General features: G+C 43.1%; 1 protein-coding gene across 5 annotated transcripts in view; it reads left to right on the forward strand.

Moving 5' to 3' along the window:
* The window catches only part of IQGAP2 (IQ motif containing GTPase activating protein 2), a 272,642-nt gene that overhangs the window by 318 nt on the left and 262,320 nt on the right, over window positions 1-10,004 (forward strand). The window lies entirely within an intron of this gene.

The following is a 10,004-nucleotide window of genomic DNA, read 5'->3' on the forward strand; positions in this document are numbered from 1 at the left end:
GGCGGCGGCGCAGGTGTGTCCGCTGCGCCCCGGGGAGCCTGAGCGGACACACGTGCTGCCCGTCCGCGGGCACTGCCGGCGCCCCCGGGGCGGAGGTCGAGGCGGCGGCACTCGCGGGCAGGTCTGTAGCGGGTGAGTCCCGCTGTCCTGGACGCTCGGGGCAGCGGGAGGTCGCCTCTGGGCTGGGGGAGACGAGCTGTGCAAGGCCGGGGGCTGCCTCCGCGCTGCCTCGTCTCCGCTGGCCTGAGGGAGCAGCCTGCCCCGCCACAGCTCGTGTAGCCGCAGCCCAGCTGCCTACTTGGGCCGCTAAAAGAGGTCGCCCCAAGAAACCCTTGCCTCTGACATCACGTGTGGACTCACTGCCCAGCACTGCTCTTGTGCTAAAGTAGAGCAATCAGGGCTCTAGTAGAGATTATATCTTTTATTAGACCAACAAGATTTTTGTGCCCCCCCCCCCCAAAAAAAAACAAACCCCAAAAAACAAAACCCAAAACATTAAGTAAGAGGTGGTTGGCATTGCTCCTTGGTCGGAAGTGGTTTCTGTTTGCTTTTCAACTTTGGTCGGTCTTCTGCAAAGTAACTGAGCCCTTGTGAGCCTAACTCATGTGCCCTTGTAATGAGTAGTCTGATATGTCTCTCCCTTGGAGAGTGTGTGCATCTCACCTGAGTGGCCTCTTAACCCATCTGGTTTCATACTACAGTTCAAACTAGTGAGGTTCAGCCTGGTAACAACACCACCCAATTTTTCTTCCAGCAGGATGTAACTATGCTGTGCAGTCCTGAACACCTCTGAATGATTGTGTGTGGTGCTCCTGTTGCAGAGGCAGATCTGAGTTGGTTCAGTTAACATTATTTTCCTGCTGTTGAAGAGTGGAACTGTGTGGTGTCCTTGCTAACACCAGGAGAGCTTGTTCTGTAGAACAGACTTAATCACTTTCCTGTATATCTTGATTTTTAATATTACAAGTGTGGGCTTTAGAGAAAAAATGCACAGCTGCATTAACCATAAACTGGGCCAATTGCATTACCATATGGATTTTATTTAATCTTTGCTTATGAAATATATTTCCTAGCTTTAACATGGCAGTTGGTTGTGTGTGTTCTCTTCCTAATCTTCTGCTGGGTGGGTAATGTTCCTCCAAGGAACAGCAGCCTAGATTTCATTCCCCCCACCCTCTCTTTTAGTTCTGGGAATGGGGTGTCTTGCAGACAAGCTCCCCAGACCATGTTTAGCCATAAGATGTCCATTAAAAATCTGTCATTCCACTTTTTTGTATTGTGCTTTTGTTTGTTTTACACTTTTCCTGTCTTGCTGTCAAACTGAAAAAAGTAATGGTTTTTTGCACCTTTTTTCTAAACAACATTTTTAGTCAAATGAGTCCAATGTGCAAACCACCTGTAGAACTCAAAGCAGCTCTGCCTCTGGCCTTATCTGTAACTCCAGATTTCAGCATAGCTGCATTTTAACGTGTTCTGCTGTCAGCAACATCTTCAGTTTCTCTGCCTGTCCAGTTTCACGAAGGCACAACGCCTCTTGGAGTTGGGGCCTGAGGATGAATCTCTTTGGCGAGACCCTAGTGTGAGCCAGCCAGCTCTGGCTTCTATCCAGTCTGTGGATTATTCTTGAGGGTTTCATCTACTTTTTCTATTAGCCCTCGGATATTTCATCTGGGGTTGGTGTCTGATGATCAGATATTTTTGAGCCTTGCTCTCCATAGTTGATACTTGTGGCTGTTTGCTGCTAGTGGCAGCTAAAGGTGTGCAAGTGCCCATGAAAAGCTAAAGGTATGCAAGTGCCTGTGAGAAGCATTGATCTAGTGATTGGGCCTGGTTTAGGAGCCACTTATGCTGTGAAAGATGCTTTGTGACTGAGCAAACTGCCATTTTTTTGTTTTGCTTTCACATCTGTCAGGTGGAATTAAATACCTCACTGGGGTGTTGAGGATAGCTATCTTACAGATTGAGAGGCCGTTGTTTTTTATGGTGATGGGTGGGGTGGACATGAAAGCTAGCTGCTTTCCCGCTTGCTATTTCTCTACACTAGGGAGTGGTTCTGGATAGCAAATGATTGTTTAGCTGTTGCCCACCCTGCAGGCAGCAAGGCTTGTGGTAGTTTTAGTATTCATGGCAGGGATGGCACTTTTTTTTCCCCCTGCTACCTTGCAACTAAGAAGCTTTTGGTTCAACACTGCAATACTCCTATAGGACCTCTGTGGTAATTGGGAACTGTCTGGGTCAGCAGTTCTCAACCTGTGATCCGCGGACCCCAGGAGATCTGCGGATTCTAAAGGGTCCATGAAAGATTACTGTGGTCAATCAAAGGTATGCAAATACTCGCATTTATAATTCAAAGGGATCAACACCTCCATTCAAAATTTCCAAAGGAGTTTGTACTGCCATTTGAAAGGGGTCTGCAAATGAAAATAGGTTGAAACCCACTGGTCTAGATACAAACAAAAATGCACACAGTCCTTGCTGATAGGTTACTGGCAAGCAGATATAACTGCAGGGAAAACAAATCTGGCTAGTACCTCTGTGTTTAGGTTCCCAATAAACTATGAAGTTAATTTACTAGGCTAGCAAGCTAGCTAACTTATCAGGCCTTCTTTTTTTTCTTCTACTCCCTTAGTAAGTACTAAACACTTGGTTTACGTCAAACTTCAATTTCAAGGTAGCTCTATGGGTTTTTTGCAAATATTGTATGCTTGCCAGGCGAGCAGATGCTGTTCTGAGCAGGTTTATAACTATTAATGGAGATGAGAGTTCTCTCATCCCATCTGTAGTTCTACATAGATGCTTTTTTGCATTCATAGTGCTAACAAGGCAATTCTGTTGTGAAAAGAGTAGGCACGTAACAATTCAAGTAGTCTTTTGTAGACTGATGTACTTATTATTGAAGGACAAATCCTGTATCCGAACACTTAATGCTACCTTTCATTCTTGTAGACATAAAGAGATTTCTCTACACAGTACAAAAGGAGAGAAAAGGAAAAATTCAGTCCTTGCCTTGTTAATCAACTAGCTTTTTATATGCCAGTTCTGCACTCAAACTTTTCTATTTGACTAGCTGTATTTCACTGTGGAATTGAATTCCAATGCATTTTTGGTTATATTTTAATTAAGGGATTTCTCCAGTGCCAGTTTGGGAGGCACTGTATAACTGATCAGAGGACTTATAGCTGAAAGCTTTGAGCCCTGGCTTCCACAGGTGTTTTCCTCTGCTACGGTGTATGGTGTGTTCATATGAAAGTGACTTTAACTACATCCTGCCAGAAATTTAAAGAGATAGGGGAGTTCAATCCAACTAGAGAAGCTTGACAGGAGTTCAGTAGATATTTCATTGACTGATTGATTCTTTTTTTTTTTCCTTTAATTTTTTTTAAAGCATAATGTTGCTTGATTGGTTTTTCTGTAAGCATATAATAGTAGTTTAGATGGCAGAAATATTAAAACTCATGGTATTTAATGGCCTTATTGCAGCTGTATGCTTAGTTGTTTTTATGATGTGTGAATATCTGCCACTTAATTCCTGAATGTCAACTGGGAGTTGCTTACAACCCTTCTGTACTGTAGATTGTAGTTGTCAGAATTGCACAGGATCAATGCCTTAAGCATTTTTATCCTATACCGTGCTTTGAGCTGCACTTTAATATTGGCAAGAGATTTGCAAATGGAGGGCTATAAAGGTTTGATGGTCCGAAGTTACCTTTCAGATGAAACCAGAAGGTCTGAAGTCAGAAGAAATGGTAACTTGTGAAACTGTTTGTCTTTTTCAGAAAAGGTGGTGGTGGCTTGTTTGACATGTAAGAGCCATGAAGATCAAGTTACCAGGCACCATTTAATGAATGATTGCTGCTAACCAGTTGTGGGTTGTAGAATTTTTAATGAAATAAAGTATAGGCTTCTTCTGTGTTACTGTAGTGGATTCATGGGGTTCTGAATACTGCAAGGTGCAAAAGCTTACAAGCAAATGGGTTTTGGCAAAATTGCCTGCTATTTCTCTTAGTGCATTTTAAAAAAATGCTAAACTGTATGTAGTTGTGGGGCAACAGACAGCTGCTTCTGAAGTGCAAAGAGTAATACTTAGTAAACCACCTAGAAATTTTACAAAGTGAAAACATATGCGTAAATGCACTCTTATAACTAAAGTCAGTTTTATCTTGCATATGTATACTTTGTGGGTGGATGCTGTGCATAGTACTTGTGGCTTTGTGCAAATAGTTTTCTCCTAGGCCACTTTTTATGGATGGGTGTAATTTGGCAACCAAATATAGTGTTTATCTTGCCACTCTTTTGTACATTGTTAATGATTAACGGTTGAACAAGGACATTAAAAGTTAAGTGCTCCGTTTTAATCAAGAGTGTGCAGTCTGTTTAGTGCAGAAGGTGCTCCCTGCTTTTTTCTGTACAAAATAGGTGCATCCCCCTGAAACCTCTTGAAGCTTATGCTGTAACAGTTCAGCCTTCTATGTAAATGCTTCTTGGGATGAGATTTAAACAGGAAATGTTAATATTGCACTAGAAACAGCTAATGTAGACCCAAAATATTGGTTTTGCAGCTAAAATGAGTTTTACGCAAATCTGGCAGTTCTTATTCTGTACCAAGCATACTGGATTTGATTTCAGTCACAATGTGTGTAATTATAAATTGTTAAATTGTGTCCTAATACTTGATTAACCTGGCTTTCTGCTAGTTTTATTGTGTTTACTAAAGATTGGGTCAGGAAGGAAATCTGTACAGTGATAGGCAGAAGTTAAGAGCATCTGTTATGAAGAAGTGCATTGGGTTGAGGATTCCTGATGCAGTATATTTGGCATGTGTGTGACTGTGCATCTTTTGCACATAAGGAACAAAAATACAACTATACCTGCCATTTGATTGTGTGGAGTCTGATCTCTTAAGCATGTGGCATTGCATTTTTCAGAGCATATGTGCTGGATCAGGCCCCTCAGGGAAGGTGAATGGTGGAATGCTTACTAAGTTGACCCCAGGCATGAATTGGGCTTTGAGTTCTTTTAACCGATCAAGACTGAGGTGATACTTCTGTTTTATTAATCAGTGATGAGGCCTCACCTAGAGTCCTCTGTTCAGTTTTGTCCATATTTTTAAGACCAAATGGAAAGAATCCAGAAGACAGCAACAGCAGTGATTAGAGATCTGGGGAAATATGGTTTATAAGGAAAGACTGGAAAAACATGGATTTATTTAGTCTGGAGAAAAGACTGAGGGAGGATTTGGTATGTCTTCAGATACCTGAAAGTGGTTATAAAGAGGATGGTGATATTAAATGGCTGCGTATGAGGTGTGTTACAAGTTATGGCCTGATTTATCACTTTAATTACATGATATATGTAGTGTCTGCCGGGGCCCTAGGATGGCTAGAATAACCAATGTCTCCTTTCCTTTGCTCTGTTCAGCCAGAAATCTACTGGGCCAAAATGACTGACTCGCTTGGAAGTGCTACAGACAGACAACACACTGCAACTTATTGAATTTTGGAAGGTAGTGAGGGAATAAATATCTGTGAAAGTAGTGCTTTTAATTTTAAAAAAAAAAAAAAAAGGGAAAGGGTGCTTAAACTTCTAGCACACCAGTATTTTGATTTTTATATAGTATTGTTCAGCTTCATCTGCTATTGTATTCTTGGCTCACATGAAGTAACTGCATATACAGCTCAGTTTGTTACAAGAATTATGCTGCCTGCCTTACCTGGGATAGTGCAAGGGTGACACTGTGGGCGTGCTTATGGTGTGCAAATATTTCATAAAGACTAAACTTGATTTATAAAATGAAGAGGGTAACTTTTTAAAATTCTTAAACTCTTAATGAACATGGGAATGAATTTCCCATGTCAGAATCTAATTAAATATGCAAAGAAATGTCTTTCCATTGGCAGACTGTGAATACATGATGCTAACTCCTGCCTAGTTCCAAAAACTTTTGAGTGGTAAGTCTCCTTTACAGGAACCATATTTTAGATTGTATGGGCAGGATCACTGGCTTCTGACCTGCTCTCTACAACACTGATGGAGGGCTGCATGAACATGTACTTGTGTGTGTGCCTAACTCTGAAATTCCGTTAGTTGAGTTACATGGGCAGAAGAGGGACAGACACTTTGTTTTAGAGGTAGTCCCTTCTGAGCAAGGGGCCTGTACCTGAGGAAAGATCAACTGGGTGCTTGGAGCCTCTGTGCCTGGGGTGGATCTTCCTCCTGTTTGTCTGTCATACCTTGATGGTTTAAGAATAGAATGGGAGCTTCTTTTGGAGATGGAGTGTCCCTCCACCCTCAGGCTAGCTAGGTGCTATAGCGAGTGACTTGGAGCTCTACCTCCCCTATACCCTGTCCACTTGCCAACCGAATAAAGTTGTGGTAATGATGCATTACTCGGCCTTCACATTAACTTAACTATTCTGTCTCTCCCTTCCTGAACTTGGGTCAACTTTCTCCCCCCACCTGTCTCAAAAGTCTGGGGTAACTGGTGGAAGTACCCTTCTCTGGCTGCCAGCCTTAAGGCAAGTCGGGGATTACCAGCTCCTTCTGCTGGGTCGCTCTGGGATGCTCGTGGGTTGGCTTTGGTTTCATAGAAAATGAACTTCAAACAAAAGGCAAACTGAAACTCGAAGTACCCTGGGCACCAAACATAGCACCGCATAGGGAATTGGACTCGTATGTCCGCTGCTAGTTCTCTGGGCTCACGCTTGAGGTAGGTCCCACCAGTCCCAGTGTGGCTCAATGCTGCCAGTCATTGTGGGGTCAAGGTCCATCTGGGTCTCTCCCATTCCGGCTTGCGGGTGTGCCTTTGGCGTTCTCGCTGAGTCTGCAGGAGTGCTTCTGGCAGCCTGTGCTTCCCTTGCTCCTACACTGCTTGCCAAGGCTACAGGTGCCTTTTTATGAAGTCACCAACACTGTGCCTCCCCACATGCAGGGAGAGTGTGTTTGTAAAGCGTGGTGGAGGCGCCCTGTGCGCCTGCAGTTCTTGGGCTCAGGTTGCTGTAGGTGAGGTAAGTGACTTATCAGCCTGTTCCAGGCTTTGATTTCCCCCATCAGCTGGAGTTTGTTGTGGGGGAATCCCCCAGGCTGCTGGGATCCTTGTTGCTGAGCTCAGCAACAGGATCAGACTACATTAGAGAAGGCAAAATCCAAGACTAGTTAGGAGTGAGGATGGGGGTGGGAATCAGACTGGTGCATAAAGAGTAGTTGCCAAAGAGGTCTGCAGCTAATAAATTCCTCATGGCAAGTCTTTGTTCCTTGTTTTACCACTACAGCCAGATGGTCTTTGGGACATATGAGGGGCTACATTATTTCAGTGAGTGACTTTGGGGTCTGCCTCCGCTCCTTCAGAGCAGTCCCAAGTAGCCAAAGCTGGCCCAATCCTACAGTTCTAGCTCACTTAGGAGAGTGTGAACTAAAGTGACAGATGTTGCCATGTATTTGGTCTCCTTACTCTGCTGCTTGTCAAAGCTGCTGTTTGTCAGTGGGGGCGCTATAATGGGTAGGCAGTATTTTTGGACAGACTGCCAAAAATGCCCACAACCTTGATTTGTAAGATGTTGACGTGCTGGGACAGATGGTGAAGGAGCTGTGGAGGGTCTGATCCTTGTTGTGACCACACAGCCCCGGTCCATTCCCTACTGCCTGCCCCAAGGCAGGTGTGCCAAGCAAAATGCTTTTACGTGCCACATTCTGGCCCCCATGCTGGGGGTTGTCTCCCCCTGAACTATAGCATACTCGGACTTCATTGCATTTGTTGAACATCTAGGAAGTCTTCCAAACCTTGGGAAAGGGGGATTTTAAGAAAGTGAGGGTTTGTAGTGAAGGCTTAATATTTGTAGACAGTAACAGTTCACTAGGGTAGGTCTAGTACTCGTTTAGGATAAGTAGATCTTTTGCACTGTGGTTAACCTGAATAATCTATACCACTAAATTAGGGATGGGAAACCTTACCAAATTCTGGGGAAAGCAAGTGTAAGAATTGCTATTAAACTGATGCTTCTAGATTATAGTTTTAGCTATTGGAATACAGCATGAGTCTGGTGCATATCAAAACAAAGTTGGGGTAGACGTGATTAAGAATTGCTAGGTAATGTTGGTTCTGACAACTGTTTTAAATATTTAAACTTTCCTTTTAAATATCCTTTTCTCTTTCAAAAGCAGAAAGATACTTGCATGAAATAATGGAGTCTTACAGCACAGCTTCATTATCTCAAACAATAAGGCATAACTGAGTATTGCACTGCTTCAGCAAGTAACAGAACTGTTCTATAGTAACATACCGGCATGGTTTAATATGGGCTTTCCCATGCTTCTCTGCCAATGACCTCATTCTTGACTTGGAGGCCTCATAAGGCTTTGTGAAGGCAAGATGCGATTTGATGTGCATACTAGCTTAGCTGTGGCCTTTTCATCAGAGGCCAAAAAACGTTACCAAATTATGATTTTAATAGCTTGCTGGACTCTGTCCAGTAGCAAATTAGCATGAGCTGCATATGGCCCTAATACAAAGTGGCTGAAGATAATCCATTGGCCTTTCCACTCTTGCATTGCCAGTAAGTGTGTAGATTTGTTTGCTATAGTGTTGCTTTGTATGGTGGATTTTTTTTTGGGGGTGGGGGGGTGGGTTAAGACTAGGAGGACTGTAAAGGTGTCTGGGATGGAACTTCTGCAAGGAAAAGGAAATTTTTAGAATTGTAAACTGAAAAGCATTCTGTAAATGGTGTTTTAGCTATGTCTGACCTTACAAGCGGGCTTGTACTTTGAAAAACAAGGTCATAAACAAAGCTAATGACATTAAGTGCTGTGCTGAATCTTGGGACCAGTTAGAAAATGTCACTGGCGGGGTGTGTGTTGTGGGGGACACAGGCGACTCCCAAGACCTGAATCTTCAGTAGTAAATAGCATTTTATTTTTGAATGAAGGAAAATCTGCTCAGTTCTTGAACGGTCATGTTCACCTACTAAGGAGGGAGGCTGGTATAAGGGGAAATGGGACAAGAACACCCCCAAAAATCTGATTTTATTTTATTATTGTTTGTATTTTTGTGATGCTCTAGTGATTGGTGACTTTTTCAATTTTTCCTGTGCTTTGTATTGCGGGGATAATAGACTTGTATATCTGACCCTATCAGAATTGAATGCTGCTTGGAATCTGACACATTTTAAAGGGGCAATTCCAACAGATTTTCATGTTAAATATATTATCAGTAGTGAACTGATTAGAATATCCTGCAAAGTTATCTGGTAATTTGTTTGGAGTTAGGATTGCTCAGTTAGCCTCTGAATTCTAGCTTGATGTGTGCCCATTAACATTCAAGCTGAGTAAGACCAGATAGCACTATGGGTGTTGCAGATCTTATTCAGGTGAGCAGTATGTCCGGATCTGATTTTCTACCTTTGTATTGGGCTTGACTATGGGTGGGAGTGAGAACTGGAGTTGACTACCACAGAACTTGGCAGAGAAGAAAGAACCACGAGGAGGGTGTGAATAGAGACTTTTCAACACCAGTACAAATACAGTTCCTTTTTTGCCTTCCTCTGAAGCAGGAGGCATGGCCCTCTTCTGGGATCTCTTGAATGTACATTGAGAACATTATCTAGAAGCAGGACCTTGGTTGTCATTGTTCCCCTGCTTTACTTGTGGCAAGTTAGGGTGTCATGTCTGTTAGGTTTGCCACAAGTAAAGCAGGGGAACAATGACAACCAATGTCTTGCTTATGTAGAGTTTAAATTATGGACTCTGGAATGGTTTGGATGGGGATGATCCTGCCTCAGGCAGGGGGTTGGACTAGAGTGACCTCTGGAGGTCCCTTCCAGGCCTGCTTCACTGATTCCTGTCTTTTGGCAAATCCCTCCCCTTTCAAAGATATAGGAGGTAAATATCTATTAGACTGCTTCCTCTCCATGTAAATCCTCCCCCGTTCTGATAACTTCCAAATCTGCATAAAACTTTATAATTGGATTAAAAAGTGGGCAATAGAGATGTGTAGATGTCCCCCCCCCCCCCCC

The sequence above is a fragment of the Gavialis gangeticus genome, unplaced genomic scaffold (genome assembly GCF_001723915.1).
Source record: "Gavialis gangeticus isolate Ggan-Ray unplaced genomic scaffold, GavGan_comp1, whole genome shotgun sequence".
NCBI classification, from domain to species: Eukaryota; Metazoa; Chordata; order Crocodylia; family Gavialidae; genus Gavialis; species Gavialis gangeticus.